This window comes from Haliaeetus leucocephalus, unplaced genomic scaffold, assembly GCF_000737465.1.
Source record: "Haliaeetus leucocephalus isolate CR32 unplaced genomic scaffold, Haliaeetus_leucocephalus-4.0 Scaffold239, whole genome shotgun sequence".
Classification (NCBI taxonomy): domain Eukaryota; kingdom Metazoa; phylum Chordata; class Aves; order Accipitriformes; family Accipitridae; genus Haliaeetus; species Haliaeetus leucocephalus.
Window position 1 is genome coordinate 494,212 of NW_010972675.1, and position 19,380 is coordinate 513,591.

A 19,380-nucleotide genomic window follows, 5' to 3' on the forward strand; every position below is an offset into this window, starting at 1 on the left:
TTTTTTAAGCTTACCCAAAGTAAGGGGACACAAGTTGATGCCTCTGGTGTCAATGAATTATTTTTTTAAATAAATAAATAAGTTGCAAGTGTCCAAGTATTCATTAGGCCTTAAAAGTTTTGTAACTATGAAATTGACCCTTTGATTTTCATAAGACTTTATGATAAGTAATTTCCAGCACAGTGGGGAGATCCATTCTTCAGAGAGAAGAGCAAGTCTGTTCTAGAAAGGAAGATTAAGGACATGTGTATACACTGCATACTTACAGTGGTTTCTGTTTTTCCTTAGACTAAAAAGTTAAATGATTAACAGTTTTATTTACTGGCTAATTAATGAAACAATGCAACCAGAACACAAGATGTGTTTCAGAGGAAGGCCAGGTTTTGGAATTTTCCTTTAGTTATAGGATACCAGAAAAATATTGGAGTTGCAGTAAATCACAGACTAAATAGAGTAGAAAAATCTCACACTGTAGCTAAGCAGGAAATCTTACTCTGGGTTCCATTCACGAGAGCTGACAATAATGTGGGAGGTAATTATTCCTTCTACTTGATCCCACTAAGACAGGAAACATTTTTCTCCCTTCTGTTGCTATAAAATGTTGCAAAGATGATTATAAATGGGGGCAATAGGGGTAAGAACAAACATAAATTAGCTTAAATTTCACCAAAAGTGATCTCACTGAGTATAAGAGAAAAATTCTCTTTGGCTGTTAAAGCACTGAAATTGTTCGTCTATGGAAGATGTGAAGTCTCCTTCACTGGAGGTTTTTAGGATGTGTTAGGCAAACATCCGTCAGGAATGATCTTAGTGTGGACCATTGACCAGCCTCAATCCAAAGGACTGGAGCAGCTGGTCTTCTGAGGTTTTGTATTTCTGCTCTTCTGGGAATCTAAAATATCTGATTGAGTTCACCACCAGCTGGATATCTTCTTGTTGCACTTGCCATTGCATAAACTCCTTTCTTGCTGGACAAACTTCATGTTTATAATACTGTGAGTGTACAGGGACTCAATGAACTTCCTGTTATTCAAGTAATCTTCTCACTGCTGCATTTCTGGGGACAAATTTCCAGTGCCGGTCTCTAATTGCATGTACTCAGTCAGTAGCTAAGCTGTTTGTAGGCATGCATCTTGCAGGTTTGCCTGCAAAACATAAAGCTGGAAGGAGTCACTAGTAAACTTCTAGGTGATCTAAACACCTGGGAAATGGATATGTTGTAAATTTTGTGGTTACAACAGAAGACTGACTTTATCTCAGCTCAGACTTGTGACGGTGAAAGACCTTGTTTTTCAATCAAAGTAAGCAGCAACTTAGAGCCTTTAGATCCAGTCCAAGTGCTGACTCCTGCCTCTCTCCTGGCTGTGCTCCTACTGCCAGAACCAGCAGCTTTCTGCTGCCAGATATACCATCTCTTCCTTTGGCAGCAGGATCAAAAAAGATGTGCTATTTTCAGAGTTTCTCCTGTAATACAATCATGACATAGAGTATGAAACTGCTAGTTAAACTCCTCGAGGCATTTGGGGAAAGGTTGTTGGAAGTGCCAGTGTTGCTATAGATGTGTTACTGTGCTACAGTGACTCCTCCTAATATAATTTGCCACAGTCTGAGTGGTGCCTGCAGCCCCTCTGTGACCTGGTCTACCAGGCTGCCTCACAGTGTGGTAGGGACAGGTCACACGTCCGCTCCATTTCATAACACGTGTCTTACATTGGAGGTGCAGACAATGGCAGCTGGGAGCAATCAAGGGGAATTCCATGGAGCTATGATACCTGGGACACTCTCCTTTGCCATCTGCATGCAATCCCTGGCACATCATTGCAATGGTGAGCATAAGAAAGCTATGGTCACCAGAGGACTTAAGACTCTCAGTCTGAAAAATACAAAAGAAATAAACTGGGACTTCAACTTCTCTTTGCTACTTTCAACTTCTCTTTGCTACTTTCAACTTCTCTTTGCTACTTTCATCATCAAAATGCAACATTTTGCTTTGCCTTATTTTAGAGTTGTCCAAATCCACAATCACTTGTGTGCTCATTAGCAAAGTCTAAGTTTTACCTTTGAGTATGCAGGAAACACATAATTTTTAACAATATCAAATTCTCAGGAGCCAGTTGATGCATAAATCCCTGAAGCTTTGCAGAAGAGCCCTCTCCATCTCTCTTGCCCAACTGACAAGCATTTTCAGTGCACGTCTATCAGATAAGGCCCTGCACAAAATATAAATGTTGGTGGTAGCTGCAGTACCTCAGACATCTAATGACCTTCAAGAGTTTGAGCCCTCACAGAAGGAGGAATAAGGGCCAGAATAAATTTTCTAAGAGAGTACCTAATAGTAGGCTGGAGTAGAGTTCTCTTAACTTCCACTTTCCAGGGAATAATTAAATATTCATTAGATCAGAGGCAGGAAAGAAGAACAAGAGGAGATTAACACTAAGTGCCTAAGGTTCTTGGGTAGAAGAAGAAAGCCTTAGGTTTCTGGTGGAACAGAGTACTTCTTTTCAAATATTTAAATTTAGAATTGGAAGAGAGAGCAGAAAGTGAGATCCTGCTCTTCTCCCAGATGAGAATCATAAGCAAGCAGTGAGCTATAGTGACGTGTTCACTCTTGTCTGTTTTCTAGGGCACAATGAATATTTAATGAGTCTATGAGGATGGATACAGCTTCTACAAGAAAGACTGAGAAAAACCTTCTCTTTCCCATCCAAGATAGCATCAGTTCCAGTAGTTTGGCAGTGGAAAATGTAGGTTCAAGCACCCTATAGCACAGAAATGAATCAATTCTAGTTGTACTTTTTCTGCATAATACTCAGATAAGTCCACCTATGGAAGAGAGCCACTGCTAAGGCCATACTTTGTGAGGACTGGCAGAGGGGCCTCACACCAAGGGGAAGCTGGGTGGTTTGAAATTAATATGGGAGTAGGGGAGTCCCCACAAGCTAGAGATGTGATCTAAATCTTACCAGTCTCTGATGGCTAACGTGCCATCTGCTTACCTTGCTGGCTCTGGGGGGGCTGTATGCCTAGAGCCTACATTTTCACAACCATTGCATACGAAGCAGCTCGTGCAATTAGATACATAACTCAGGGCTGAGGTATCCTGATAGTTGGGTCCTTTAACAGTGAGTTTAAACTTCCTTGTTAGCCTAGCTCTGGATTTCACATTTTCAGTCTCCACTCCTGACTATATTTCAGGAAGGAAAGCCAGGAGAAATGTTGTTATTTTATATTGTTGCTAAGATGTCAAGGTTTCTGGACATCTTCCAGAGGTGTTAGGTCAGTGGATCAGTTGCCAAGAAAACTCTACTTCTTGTACATACAGGTTTTACTCTCGTGATTCATGGTGTCATTATTTCAATGGATGTAGCCATCATGAGAGATTATGGCCAGACTTACACTGCCCTTCAGGTAACATGAATCCAAGGATTTGAAACCTTGAATGGGAGCTGGTATTTAAAATCTAGTCGAATAAGGCTTAGGCACCAATTAAGTTCTCAGGTAAGCCCTCTCAGTAGATGTTATTTGCAACTGAATGGCTAACTGGTCTGAAGCCATTAAAGCTGGTGGTTTCAGGGTTATGTATAGAAGATTTTCCTCAGCAGTCACAGAATTATGTAGTCACAAATGGGCCACAAGTCCACATTGGAGAGGACTCTCTGCAGTCATGCACATGAAAGAAACTCTTTCCTAGCCATGCATCTTTGAGCATTCAGACACAGAGCTAGGCATTTTCAGTGTTTGTTCAGCTTTTCAGGGGAAGCGGAGACAAATAGGTCTTTATCCAAATGAAAAAACTATTGAAAGAAAAGAAAATGTTTGTTTAAAAAAAGACTGTCTTCGATTTAGAAAATGAGTTTAACAAAGCATTTCAGGTCTTCAGAACTATCTGAAAGTGATTCAGTTCCATTTGAAAATATTGTATCAAAGAGAAGAATATTGTCTTTGGTTGCTCCTCCACCATGCCATTTCTGACTCCTCCCCAGAGCTGGAGAAACAGTCAGCATCAGCAGGGTGAATCATCTGCACTGTGTACAGCCCTGTTTGGCAAACTGCATACAGCCATCTCCTGGGACTCTGCTCCAGTTTGCACGTTCATGCCTAATGGAGGCCCTAGCTAAAATAAGTCATACCACATCTGCAATGTGCATTTATTCTGCTGTCTGACAAAATAAGAGTAGATGAATATAAAATAGTCTTTGAGGGGTTTAAGGCAGGATGTTTGGGGAATGAGGATATCTGAAGAAGAATCTTTTAAATTTTCTGAAGGCTCGTGAAGAGCATGAGGCAGAAGTGTGGTCAGCAGAGGAATTTATGTGGAAACTTTCTGGACTCCTTGCAGGAAACACAAAAGGGTTTATATATATGGAGTCAAAGGTTAAGTCAAGGATGAATCCACTCTAGCAGAGTTTATTTCTCACTTCTAATTTGGGTAGTTTACTCATTTCTCACGTATGCCAAATAAGAAAGTACCTACACTTCATTTTCTATTACTTGGTTGTTTGCAGAGTCACTAACCTTTCATTGTTTGTTTCTTAAGGATATTAAATTTATCCCAGGGCTAGAAGCTGACATTCTAGGAATTTTATAGTATGAAATATGCCATCTACTAAGTGAAGTAACTGTAGTGGAAAAAAATGTCATGTTTTCCAAGAGGCTGTCGAGCAGTGTGTGGCTAAATCTGGCAAAGAGCTGAATGCTTGCATTTTCCATTGATGTCAGCTCTCAGGACATTGTCTTATAAATGGGAAGCTGTCTAAAGAAGTATTGCAGGCTGGCAGTGAGTGGGTAGATTTAAAATAGATTAAGAAATTAATGACATAAAGGAACACATAGCCTGAAAGGATGATGTTTTTAATGTGTCTTGATACTTTGCTACATATTCAGAGCCACTCTACTAAGTGTATTGGGTGTTTTTGAAATGTTTATAACCAAAAAGCTCTGCTACATCAATCCTACAACGCAGAATTATTTTAATTGTTCTGACAGGCAGGTAACTTTGAGGTTCTTTTTCCCTTTAAAAGTCCTAATAAATGGATAGTCAGTGCGAGCACATCTCTAGTCACTCTTCTGTGACTATGTGAGATTACCTGATCTAGAGAGAAGGAATGACATTAATTCTGTTGCTTCCAAGGGTGTCTTATTGAATCAGTCTGTTCCATTCTTGACAGGCTGCTTTCTATGTATTATCCTCTATGAACACACTGGACTTTGAACTGCCAACTCTATCTAAAATTACATGAAATCTCTGTTACCTGGAATCAGTTCATTCACTAAGCAAAAGTCACCTTGAAATGCTCTGAATGTCCTTGCTTCCCTCAAATATGCATTTGGTTCACTAATTCAGTGATCATTGCTTGCAGTAACATCAAGGGAAATACACAAGAAGACAAAAAGTGTTAATGGTGTCTCACAAGGGGAGTTTGATCAAAAGAATCAAAGTAAGTTCCCATTTAAGACCAGGAATAAATTGCGGAGCTCTTTTTAGCTTTTCCAGCTTGTGACTCACTGTGCAAAGCGGTGTTGGCTCCAAGATAGCTTTCTGTTTCACCCAGCAATAGAACTAGCCTGGGAACTAAAGAGCAGCAGGATGCAGGGAACTATCAGCTATGAAAAATCTCACAATTTATGGAACTTTTAAAAATAATAAACTGAAGCACCAAAGGTTTTGCTTTTGTCAATTTTTTTTTTTAAGAGGCTTCTGGCTTTCCTTAATTTCTTCTCCAAATGAAATTTACCACAGAAACTGTAGCCATTTTTCAGTTCTTTGTAGGTTGACAAAAATGTGCTGACTTACTCACTGCTTTGCCCTAGTGCTCATTTTCTTTCATTCTGTAGAGGGCTGAGATCTCTTGTTTCCCCCAAAGGAAGGATTCTGCATCAGCTGGGATGAGATGTTCTCATGGAAATATTCAAACATGCAATTATTATCTGATATGTCCTTACATGTTCTTAGAGCTCGGTAAGTCATATGATACTCGGTTCTCCTGTGGAGAAGCCAGCCTATAATCTTCCCTTCCCCTGTTTCGTGGGAGACTCTAACAAGTCAGTTGAGGTACGTGCAAAGGGTGTGGGCAATTTAGGTCAAAATCAGCAATGAGGTAAGACGTTTTGTAATTTATGCATTGCTGAGTGGGTGTAAATTATACTGGATGGCTAGATCCTGTGAGTGTCTGGTAGTGACTGAATCAAACAAAATCCAGGTACCTCATGACAGTGTCTAGAAAAAAGCAGCCACAGTCTTTCTGGTCTCTTTCCTCTGTCGAAGGGTGTACATGTGCTGGTTAGTCCCTTGAAATAAAAAAGTTTTCAGATTCACTGAAACCTTCTTGCTTTATGTCAGAGGAGGGAGAAAAGGCTCCTAGAGGTCAGCTGCACGTGTGAGTGTATCTCTTGTGTCTCCCATGAGGAGCATCCGCCAAGGGCTTCCCATTCCTGGAAATGGAATTTAATGGATTTTACAAACCTCCAGCACCTTCACCTGTAAAACCAGAAAATAACTCTGCCTCTTGTGTGTTACTAACAGGAATCCCCCATGTGATTCCTCTCTGAATTTCAAACCTTAGGGATATTCTGCCCCACAAGATCCAGATGGGGAGATAATTGTCATTACCCATTGCAATGTCAATGTAACTGCTTGCTTTTTCTCTGTAATGTAAAGGTGGAAGGAGAATGCCCAAGCCATAAAGCCTTTGCTTGTCCTTCTGAATTCCTCAAGAAGGGAAGCTAGCTTTGTCATCAAGCTTTACCAATGATATATTTTCCTCTTTGCACCATTTCACTGCTTAAAAAAAATGGCAATTGTGTCTACATTTTTGGGGGAAATACATAATTTGAAGTCAAGAACATATACATTGAAGATATATTAAGATTTAGGTGGCTTAATCTAAACATTTCTTTAAGAAATATTCCATTCTTTGACTATGATTTGAGTCTTCTGGGTTGTTTGTACAATAAATAACACACAATGCAGTTGATCACATTGATTATCACTGGACTTTTAAACTCCAGAGGATGTCTGCTGCTGGACTGACAACCAAAAATTTCAACAAGAAAACTTTTTCAGGAGAATGTTATACAGACATCTCATGAGGGACTATCAAATCCAGCAGAATATCCCCATGTTGTCAAGACATTTTGGCCTAAGAATTATTATCCAGACTGCACAGAGGACACCTTAACTAGGGAAACTCATTTCAGTGTTTTTGCACCATTAGCCCCTGGCAGTTGCATTTTAACAGGTCTTTTAATAAACCCTCTTATTAACTTCTTCATGCAGTTTGTGATAGTATGCCAGTATATATTTACCTTATTTTATACCACCTGTCTTCTATGATTTTTTTTCTTCTGTAGGAAAAAAACCAAACCCAAACAACTCATAGAAGTACATTTAAAAAGTAGTTTCTATTCTTCCTTCTTAAGTGCACTTCTAAGTTCCACTGAATACAGATAGTTATGATCAGAGTATTTTTTTGTTTGCATGTAAAATGTCCATGGAGATATACACAGTGAATGTAACATGAAGACAAGGCCACAATGGTGTTATTCTGGTGAGAGAATCAACTTGGGGTGCTAAGCGGATATCAGGGAAAAAATCTGATTAAAGTCATTGTAAAAGTCTCTTACAATGGAAATCTTTTTTTCAAATTCTACTGCAGAAGAAATAATATAACTCTGGTACTGCTTGTTGAAAAGTTGTTGTCATGAAACTATGCAAGCCAAGAAGAAAAAAAGTCTCTCTGACTTGGCTTGGCTTACAGAGCTATGCAAGGAAAAAGAACGTATAAGGCATGCTTTTACGCTGTGTACAGCCTATGCCTGTAAGAGGTTACAGCCCACATGCAAAAGGGGCTTCTTAGAAATGTTACTTCCAGTCCTGTTCAAAAGGAGCAAGAAGATGGTAGACCCTTGACTGCACTCATCCCCATTTCCCCAGGGCCAGGCTAAAGTAGCGACTCTACATTGGCAGGAGCCAGCCTGGAGAAAACTTTCCTCTCAGATAGCTCAGTAATACTAGGATTTGGGTAAGCTCTTGTCTGTAACCGTGTCCATAAGTTACCTGCTGCTCCCAGAGTTGAGTACAGTGGGTTCAGAAGTAACAGGTTTGGGGAGAAAGGTCGGTGTTAATCTGGTACTGCGGCGTGGAAGGGGCTTTGCGAGTGATAGAGAAGGGGCCTGGTATTGGGGCAGTGGCTCAGCAGGGAAGGATGAAGATGGGTCTGCACAGACAGCCTGCAGAGTGAATGTACTCCAAGGCGGATATTCTTAGTCTACACCTGGTGCCCTTGGTTTATCCTGTTGGGAAGTCTGCCAACTTCCTACAGGTTAGGCATAGCCTACAGGTTGGTTTACCACTCTGCTTTGAAGGCAAACTTCCTGGCCATTAAAAACACGTATTTAGGAGAGTGTGCCTGGCTGTGCGGTCAGATAGAGTGGGAGAGTTCATGTGGTTTAGACAGTATGCCTTGAGGTTGTTCACACGGTGGGGGGGCAATTAGAGGAGATGATAGCCAACATGTGAATTTACCTTCTCCAACACTTCTCAGTGAACTACCTCTGGATCAGAGGCGTTCCTCAATGAAACTGATAATCAAAGTGGATTTTTTTAAAAATTGAGTTTATTTGGTCTTTTTCTGAAAAATAAACTTTTGGATTTGTCTTTGAAATCTTTATTAATTGCTTGTCCTAAACATATGCACATCTCTCAGGGATACTGGTCCCCTTCCCCCATATCAGACTGTGAACTTTCTTTAACCCAGCCCTTCCCATTCACAGAAATGCCTCTTTGACCTGAGTTATAAAGCAGTTGACCTTTCCACCTCCAGATCCCTCATTCATATGCAATTCTTCCAAGATATCTACAGGACACAGGCCATCTTTATGAGTGAACACAAAGAACAGTTAGACTTAACTACCTAACAACAATGCCTATGTTTTAAAAGCCCTCAGCATCTGAAATGTATTTTAGCGTGTATAAAATATGACATTGCTGGGCATCTCTGCCTCTTGCAGTGACTAGGCATGCAGGGAGCTGGGACGGCAGGCAGCCATCCTCACCTCTGGTTAGGTGAAAACTTTGGGGTGAAGGCATATGCAGGGTTGTGACAAATAGTCCTCCTAAAGAAGCAAGCTTAAAAAAAGAAAGTAGACAAAGCATCCCACTCCCTCTGTATTTGTGTACTGTAAACTTTGTCCTTTGGTACAACAAAGAAACTTAAGAGACCATAATTATCTTTAGTTTCCTTACAGTCTGCCCAGAGGGACACCTATGGACACAGTGCAATCCTGCCTTCTGGGAAGGAGACACATCTTGCCATTGTATGTGGTGCCAAGCTTAATGGACCTCTAATACTGTCTGCTGCTTTTGGAAATACTTTTGGAAAGGGCTTTTTCCTTTCACTGCCATAACCCTTAGATAAAAATTTACTTCTTCTAAAAAGGCATCTCAAAATGGCTGTGCTTCGTGAGTACAATACATTTGCTTTGCACAGACATAAATAATAGCAAAGATACAAGAGAAGGGAAGAAGCTACTCAAATACCTTTTAGTTTGAGTAATATCAAATTTGCTGCTAACAGCTGCCATACAGCATGCAGGTTCCCTACGATAAATCCCAAAGCCATCTTAAACGGAAAAAATTATGGCATGAAATAGGCCAGGATTAGTTCTCCTTTTGGCATCAGATATCTGGTGCCACCATATGTTGACCTCACATGCTGTGACTTGTTTCCTTCATCTAATATTACCTTTTTTCCGACTGCTGCTTTTGTAGAAGATGAGAGATCTTAGTGCAGTGGCTGCTTGCATTTGTTCTGCCAGGCTCTATTTGCTGCAGTGGCATCATTATACATCTCATTAAATAGTCAAGGTCAAACCAGCAACTAAGATCTCCTGTATGTGGTTCTCTATGGGTGGCTAAATAAATGAAGATTTCAATAAATATTTTATGTCTTCTGAGAGATGAGAAGTAGCTTTCTTTGTTCTTACAGAAGGTCCTAGGCTAGCACCAATTTTTAAGAAAACAGCCAGCCCATAAGATACGTTGAAAGGCAATTGTCTTGAATCCTGATGCTATGACACTGGCAGACCTTCATTTAATGAGAATGTTTTTGTTCATATGATTTGTAGTTCCTGATTCATGAAGTAATCTTACGCTGATAGGAGCATTCCTCTTTGTCTACAGAAGCAAGATTTCCCCCCTGCCCCCCGCCCTGTTTTCTACACATGCTCTTGCATGGCTGAGCATCAACTCATATTAGCACTCATATCATTAATGAGTAATACCTGCAAAGAGTGGCAGACCTTTCTCCAACTAAAATCCCTGCGAAGACATGTCCATGGTTATGGCATCCCTTTTCTGTCCTCAAGGGCCACAAGAGGAGCAATCATTTATTTGGGAAATCCATTGCCTTGAGGGAATTCTAGGATAGCAGAGACCTGGCAAAGTCATCTCTCTGCCACCCAGTCACAGATTTTTCTCTGAGTAGGAGCCACTGTGGCCATGCCCGAGGGGCGATTGTGCCTGGAGTCTTGCCATGTATTAAGGTCTCTGGTCGTTATGTTTCCCAGAGGGATTCATTGTTGCGTGACAAAATCTGGAGCCATTTGGGACCATCTGGATGTAGGTGTTGAATCAACCATGTGTAAAGGGAATGAAATGGCAGTATACAGTCATGGGGGGGGGGTCATGCCCCCATTCTGCCCTGGAATGCTTTGTCCAGTCTCATAGATAGATCTCATAGGTCAGTGAATTTTGACCATGTCAAAATATAGTGCTGGCCCAGGATCCCGACTAGAGATTAGTTTAGTTTATATTGTGTAATCAGTTGTGAAACAGAGCTCTCCGACATCTGCTTCTGTTCTGCCTGACAGTCGGTGGCAAGGGATGGCCCATACTGTGTGTATGAGAAGCTCAGGTAAAATCAGACTCCAGAAGGCAAATAACTTCCCTTTCACCCTTCCCAGCCCCCAAAAATAATGGATGTAGAGGGTCTGTTCGCTGGCAGATTACCTCAGGATAGATGACTTAGCTGTCTTTAGGATGTAAATGTTCTAAATTTCAAAACAAGACAAAAGATGTTAATTTGATTGAGTGTGAGGCTGACCTTTGTAGAGACTGCCTAAAGCAGATAATAGGCTTTCTGAGGTCAATAAAAAGAATAATTAAAACTCCAGACTGGGAGTAGGGACCCCAAAAGGGTAACAACTCATCATGTAATACATACGACAAGACATATGACAAAATTTCAAAATATCTGAAGGATATTTATATGAATGGCCAATACGTTAGGAATTTAAAAACAAATGTAATGAGTGACACTAGAAAAACTTGCAGTTATTTAATGCCCTTTCTGACCTGAAATCTGTGGTGTTGTTCCTTTCATTCCACTATTATTCCATTTCCAGAAGTAGACATTTTTGTGCTTATTTATGTAAGACTTACAATTATATGGTGAGCTACTGTAGACAGGATTGGCATGTATATCTTCTTTTATGTGCTAAGTCAAAGAAGAAAAGTTGCACTGACAGTATCACAAAATGTAGGTATCCAGTAATTGTCAGTTTTGGTAAATGAATATAATACTATGAGTATTATTCTCTTGAAAATTGCAATAGCACCTCTGTTTCATTCTGAACATGAGTACAATCCCTGTCATTAAAACATAGCAGTTCTCTCTCATTCCTGTGGCTGGCAGAAGTTTTCTATTCCAATGAACCAAGCAGTTAGTGTCAGCCCCCACTCTGGCGTATCCCATATTAGCTTCAGATAATATTGCATATCTGAACTTCCATCTGGCAAAACAAACATGAAATATTAGCATAATCAAACTAGTAAGTACTTCCAGAACATTATCACAGATAAATGTATCCCAGTAAATTCATGGTAAGCCATTGAGTGATACTTTTGTTTATAATCGGACGAAAATGGCTCCAAATGTTTATATTCATTCATTTTGTCCATAATCAGAAAATCTACTTTGTTTGAAGCATCCAAAAAACATTCCTTTTTTCTTGCTCTGAAAACAGGTGGAAGCATTATGATCATTACAGAGCTGATTGCCTGGGCTCATAAAAAAACATGCATTTAGTCTTATATTTATGTTTATGTTTTGGAGTTTTTCTTGCAAAAAAATTGACAGAGGAAAAAAACATATAAATTAAGTTTACTGTTCTACTATACTTTGCTACTGTGAGTAAAGTTCCTCTACCTTGAGATACTGTTAGTCAGGTCTCAACCTGATGGTTGTGGTTTCTAGAGCTACAAGTTCTAACAATCATTCTCACCACTGCTACATATGAAAGATAAATAGAGAGAAATACAGGCAAATACAGGCTGACTGACCTTGTATTACTTGATCGGACTTTTTGGGGTTTTGTTTTCTGTAGCAAAATTAAGCAAATCCTTGGCAACATACCTGAGATTTTTAATTATTTCTGCAGTGATACATTTCTGAAAATTGTCACTCAACTTCAGGTCTCGGAGACTGAGTGAACTGAAGTTGTTTCACAGCCTCCCTGGTGTGTAGGTTGCAGAAAAACTGTCTGCAAAAAGGAGGCTGAATCACAAGCAATACCGGGCAGCTTGCAACAGACCTTTAGAAACGGGAGACGTCTTGTACCATTTGCCAAACAGTGGGGAAAGCGTGAAGATGACTAAGATGATTTAAAGCCCTTTTAAAAGCCCTCGCATGCCTCATCATGTTCAATTTTACAGAGAGTAATTTACTCCCACCACAACTTTTTGCTACATTCAAATGAAAATCTGGAAACTAGTGTTAAGTTAGTGTAGTACTAGTGGAAGGTACTAGACCTAATCTTGGAAAGCTTCACTTGCTATGAAGTCTGAATGGGATTCTGGGGACAAAGGGTATTCTAAGAAATTGATTTTATCTTTACCTCAGGAAAGCAGGAGCTAAACCCCTCTCCACATTCATGCAGGGTGAGGACACGAGTCTACTTACTCTAATGAATTCTTGATTAGAATCTCCATCTCCCGCCCACCTCGGGAATTGTCACCATTGATCTGAATTAATGTTGAATGAGATTATAGATATTAGTCTGCAGTGATGAAAAAGGGCCTGCAAAACAGTAAGATGAAAAAAAAAAAATGTTTTCTATTGCCTATTTGGGCAACAAACAGTATTTTTCTCATCTTATTGTTTTTTCTATTTTGATTGGATTTAAGTTAGTAACTTTCAGCAGCGGCTACAGGACTCCATTGCTCATGACCAAACCTCAGTACAGCAGTTACTCCAGCCCATGCATTTTCTAAAAGATAAGGACAAGTAGTGTGGAAAAAAGTAGTTACTTTCAATGATAAATTACCTATTTTGTTATCAGCTCAACACACTGGGCAATGTAATGCTATCTGTTTTTAGAACAGATTTCCTACTGGAGTCAATGGACACCTCTTAAAACTGATAGCATATTAAGGTCCTTTGTACTTTTATTCTTGATTTCTGGGATGAACACCATCAAGTACTGAGGAACTGTTGAAAGTTAGTCTCCTGAGTTTTTCAGAACACTGATAATGTTTTATCTTTATGGCCAAAAAGAATAATCTCAGAGTAGAAAATTTCCTGTCAGTTACCTTGAGAAAGTAATGCAGTTATTGCCATCTCTTTTTCTGTGGTTGGTTCCTTTGTGCTCGGTGTGCTATATTCAAGAGCTTTTATTGTATAACTGACATATTCAAACATTTTTATTTGTCTCTCTCTAGTGTATGTTATTCTTTTATTGCCTTCAGTGTGATGATGAAACCATGGCCTAGACCATAATAAGCAGAGGTGTGGAACATTAAACTGAAAAAAAAAAAAAAGACATAAAATGCATAACATCCCTTTAAAATCTATAAACTCCAATCTTTCTTCAGCACACATTTATAGATGAACACTTGAAGTATTTTAGCATAACAAGGTATTAGGATTGACAATGCCATAGAGTCCCTACTAGAACAATTCATTCAGTTTGAATAGTTAAAATACAAGTGACTGAGTTTTCTTTGGGCATTATGAATCTGTTGAAAAAAGCTTGATTTTTATTAAAAAAAAGGATAAGGAACATGACTTGTGGCACTTTATCTTCTATGAAATGAAACAAACAGCACATAAACAGTGACAGAAGACTTGCTGGTGCATGGTTACAGCTGCTGGTGTTTACAGAGTATAGCACTTACCAGAGGCCATGGTTGCTTCAGTTCCAGGGTCTACCTTTACATGCTATACATAATCACAAAGTCGACCATCATCTTCTTCCACAGTAGCTGATTATGTGCCATAAAACAGATTAAGTGTTTCTTGTGTTTACACCATCTGGGTTACATTTGTCTCATGGTTATTTTGCAGTCAGTGAATTTACCAGGGACTTTCTCTACCCAGAACAACTAAGAACAAAAACTCAGGTAAATCTAGCCCTGCAACCCAGTCCCTGTCTCTGGGAATCTGGGAATGGCTTTTCCTGCCATCCCCTTGGGAAACAGGTTTGAATTGGCTGCAGAGTATCTTTTTTTTTTTTTTTCCTCAGTGATGTGGTTGTAGGAAGAGATTTAATTAGGTGGTCTGGGTGTAAGACTCACAGATGACCAGTGAGGGCAGGTAGAAAAAAGCACTGAAAAAAATATTGACAGACTTCTTTGACAGCACAGGTCATACCAGAACACCAGCAGGAGTCAGAGCAGACACAGAGCCACAGTCATAAAATGGACTTTGAGATGTATGCATTTCCTGGACCATGTTTTACAGCCCCAGCTCACGGAGCACCACAAATGGCTCTCTGTGAAGGAATTTTGCAGCACTGCTGTAGTTTATGGTCATGAGAAAAAGCCTAGATTTTGTGTGTAAAGAAACCCTGCAGAACTCATAACTGGATGAAGGACTAAATAAAGTACCTTTGATTGGGACATGGGAACAGAGGTAGACAGGCTCTAATTCAGTCATAGCGTTTTTATTTGGTGAAATTCCATTGCTACAAATCCCCATTGTATGCCAGTTTTTGCTGTTAAATCTATTTTTATTAATATGGAAAATGAAACAATCTCACAGCCCTGGAGTTATCTGCCCAGTGTTCCACATACACGTGCAATATTTTCAGATTCGCTGAAAGAAAAAGAATAGGTACTTGTCTGGAACGCTCTCTTGCCTAGCTCCATCCTGCAGTGATTAATTACAGTTGAATTTCAGTCCCTTGGAACGGAGGATTTATAATAGAAATACTGCACAGTGTGCCACTTTTTTTCAACTCTGCATATCCAGACTGGGCTTGTTACAGCAGGTTTCGCTTACATCTTAAAATGCCGTGCAAGAGCTGAAGCTATTGAGGGTATTTTCAACCTTGTAAGTCTGCAGAGCTCTTGAGTCATTCATTGTCTTCAGAAGGCTGGTGGTATATCCAGCAGCATGAAGGAGAAAAGTTCTGCGGTGCTTAAGCAGAGGCTGCATGAGCGGTGCTGCTATCTGGGTCTAACCCAGATTCCCTTGACTGTTCAAAGGGCTGAGAGCCCTCATTCTCTCAAGCACATCTCTATTGCTCTTGCAATCAGTAGCTCATTTCTGACTGCTGGGAAGTAAGAATAGTCTCATAGTAAATGTATGAGCCTTGGGTTTTTTTTCTGATTTTACAGAGTATGACTTTGAAGATGACTTTTATTTCTGTATTTGCTTTTATTTCCTCCTTTGTAAAATGCAGGTAATATTTAGCTATTCCAAATGCTTTTATTTTATCCACACTGCTGTCCAAAGCACTAAAGAAACTCAGATAGACAGGAAAACAGCAAACAGACAGGACAATCATAATCTGCTAACCATGGCAAAGGAGCAAGTTGCTGTCCCTCAGCTGCTCTGCTGTAGGTTGCCTCTATATTGCTTTGGTAGTAGTTTTTTTCTTGTTACACAGAGTGCAGCTGCTGTTTTACAGTGCCCGATTATCCCAGGCTCTGTATTTTCGAGATAGGGAACCGGAGATGGGAATCTATACTGAGAGTACATGGTAGGTCTAGACCACTGTACTGGGGTCCTAACTGAGGATGGAGGTAAGTGTTGGAGGCTGTGGGACCTGGGAAAGTAAGGGTTGTTGTATGAGACCTGAAGTAAGGCGCAGGGAGGAAAGCATCAGTGGCACCTGCTGAGTGAATTCTGCACAGGAATTTCAGTGACAGAAGGACCAAGGTACTGAGAAAGGCCTGGAAAGTGTGAGTGACAATTATCTGTGTCCTGAACACCTCACTTCCCTACTGGAACCTTGACATATAGTCAGCTTTAGATATGCCTCAGCAATTTTTTCCTGCTAAATCAAAAGGAAGGTGCTGGAGGGTTTTCAAACTCCAAGAAGGACTGATACCTTGATGGTGTCACTGTAGGTTGCACACATCAATATAGTTTTCCGTTCATGATATTTTGCAGTGCTGCCAACATTCACAAATTATTTCTAGTCTAGAAAAACAGTAAATCTGAGAACCACCTCTTAAAAGAAAATTTTTATTTTTCCCTATCTTAGGAGGAAATACTATTGACATTAATAAGAATGAAAATATCCTAATCTTCTTTTTATATCTGATTAGTTTTCTTTCTTTGCATTTACTTGTATGTTTTTAGCCCTCTTTACCTGGGGTGTTCAGACCAATGTAGGTCAAAATCCTCTTATTGATTAGCAGACGTCACTGTGAACACATGCTTATAACACTGGGGCTCCATGGAGGCATAAATATCTGACTGCCTACACTGCACTGCAGAAATAACAGGTTTATTCAGTTTTCCTTTTTCTCTCATTATTTTCTAGCCTCTGCTTTCACGGTAGTGTACATTTTAACAAAAAGCTAGCTCTTCTTAGCTGGCAGAACAAGCAGAGAACAGATTTTGAAACTGGATGGCAGAAGTGTAATAACTTTTTCAGAAACCCATAATTAGCTAGGTCACAAGATGTGCATACAGCATGTACCCATTTCTGTCAATACCCTGCTACCTTAAAGTTAGTCTCTTAAAGTTATTCCTGAATCATTCATTAAATGTAGATTAGACTTGCTGTCTTACCTAATCAAGCTTGCAGGAATTGAATTTCCTAAAAGTCTGGTGTCATTAGCTCTTCAGTCACTGGGAATGCAATGACTGGGAGTGATGGCAGTCTATGACAGGCCTGCTTTTTACTTGGCTCCCTATCCCTCTTGGGCAATTAGCTTCATTTTAGTCCTTGAAACATCTTTTAATAAAGCTTTTTTTCAGCCCTAGTGGGAATCTCTAGTTCCTGTAAGCAACCATAAGCAAATGTATGGTGTCTGAAATGCATGGTATTTTTTGCTGGAGCAGACATATGACCCAGTTTTTCCCTATTATTCAACTTCAAAAGGTATAGTTTTGAAGAAAGCACAAAGGGTTGAAGACAAAGATAAAGCAACTACTAACCAAATACAAAATATTTTGTTTGGCTTGATGTGGATTATTTGTTTTGGGTGATAATTGGTATATTGGTTTTCTGTTTCATATCCTCTATAAGACAAATGGTCTCAGAATGACAAAAATAAACACTTTTCCAAAGGTTTATATTACTGAAAGCATAACACACTGCAGGAAGAAAGGCTTTTCCTTCTCATGAATTGGGGTTGACATTTATCATGCAGCCAGATATATTGCAGTAGTTAGATATAAGGCCCAAGGTCTAACAAAACATTGTTCATATATTTTGTTATTATCATATAACTTTATTAAACACAGAATGGTGGTTGCATGACAGACCAGGTCATTATTACACTGAGATAATTAACCCTCAAAATGAAAATCATCTCAATATTCCACAAGCTTAGACTTTTTTTCCTGTTGGCTATTTTTCTTTATGAAACGCAAAGATATTTTCATAGTCCCCTCTTTTCGTGTAACCTAGATAGCTGCTCAGTGCTTGCAAAATCCTCTGAGAAATAAGAATGGATTTTCATGTGGGAATGATCTAACATTTCCATTTACCTGGAGTCTTTACAAGGATTAGATAACTAGATGGAAATAGAACTTTACTCAACAGAAATTAAGAGCTGGATCCTGCAAATTGCTTAAGAGCATGTCATCTTTCTCCACATGAACAGTCCCACTAGCCCAGCTCACTCCCGTTCAGACAGAAGCCATCTCTGGAGTGACGAATGGAGACAGAAATTTCAGCAAGGCTACATTTACCCCATTACCTGCTAGATTGTGAGCTTGTGAGATATTTGGAAAGTCAAGGTCCTAGTATGGAGGTTGAGGCCATGCAGAGACCATCTGTTCTACAGTGCTTCATTGGTGATGTCTCCATTGACTCTATAGGGCACTCTGGCAGCCTTGAAAAGCAGGAGCTTGCACCATTCGTGGTTTTCTTGTCCTTTAGCCACTACAGTTGTTGTCAACTCGGAATACAAGGCCTAAAAATAGCCCTTCATGCATGTGCTGTGCTAATGGGAGTAGCACAGTCCTTGTTTCACATTCACGTCTTTGGGAAACATCTGTGAAGCTGGAGAAAAAATGAAGAGCGTTTCCTCTAGCCACCTTTACTACAGGTGATTCCTCCATCCTACCCCCTTCCCAATATTTCTCAGGATAAATCTCTAAACTGCAATCCAGAGGAACAGGACACCTGACTTTCAGGCATTCAGACTCCTAACTCTACTCCTCATGGAAGAAGAATGGCCTTTCCTGTGCAGGGAGTGTGGCAAGCCAACTGAACTTCCATTAATGCGTGGGATTACTCATGTCAGTGATCAGTCACATCACAGTTTTCATTATCAGGCCCTGATTTTTTATATTGCTTCCCCCACACCCTTGATGATGTGACGAGTTCTTCTCCACAGAGAGAAACATTAGGAAACACAGAGCAGAAGATGATATTTAAGAAGTCACAGCAGGGGCACTTTACTCATTCCAGTATTACTGCATTTTATATCTGTAGGCTTTATCATTCATTGAGTGCTTGTTTATGTCTCTAAAAATCATTGAAAATACTTCAGTTTCAAAATGCCGTCTGGGTATGATTTCCATTACTAGTCAGAAAGTAGTTAAGAGAGTCTGATGCACTTCTACAGAGAGTAGGAGGAAATGATGTTTACCACCCTCTTTTAAGCTGATCTGCAAAATGCTGTCCTTTCAAATGTCTCCCAGGAACAGATTCTGAGTAAGGATGGTATTTTTTTCAAGCCTTGTTTTTCTTTTTTTTTTTTTCCCTGCAAAACACTGCTCTTGTTTTCTTTAATATTTCTATCTTCCTTCTCAGGGAATGGTTATTAATCACTAAAACAACCAAAAGACACATTCAGTGCAAGTATCTGGAGGCCTTTCGGTTTTGATTTTGATTCAAGGAATATATTATTCAACACTGTTATTTGACAATAATGCAATTAGACTGTTTATAGTGACTTTTGGAAGAAATAAAATT

The 19,380-nt window shown here is 39.7% G+C and overlaps 1 long non-coding RNA gene across 3 annotated transcripts in view; it reads left to right on the plus strand.

Annotated features, from left to right (window-relative positions):
- The window catches only part of LOC104832156, a 56,208-nt gene that overhangs the window by 20,671 nt on the left and 16,157 nt on the right, over window positions 1-19,380 (plus strand). The window contains exon 4 of one of the 3 annotated variants that reach the window (XR_774389.1): window positions 2,624-3,759. The exons of the other annotated variants lie outside the window; for them this stretch is intronic. This is a non-coding gene — a long non-coding RNA (uncharacterized LOC104832156). Of the gene's footprint in view, window positions 1-2,623; window positions 3,760-19,380 lie in introns of those variants that run through there. 3 annotated transcript variants of the gene reach the window in all.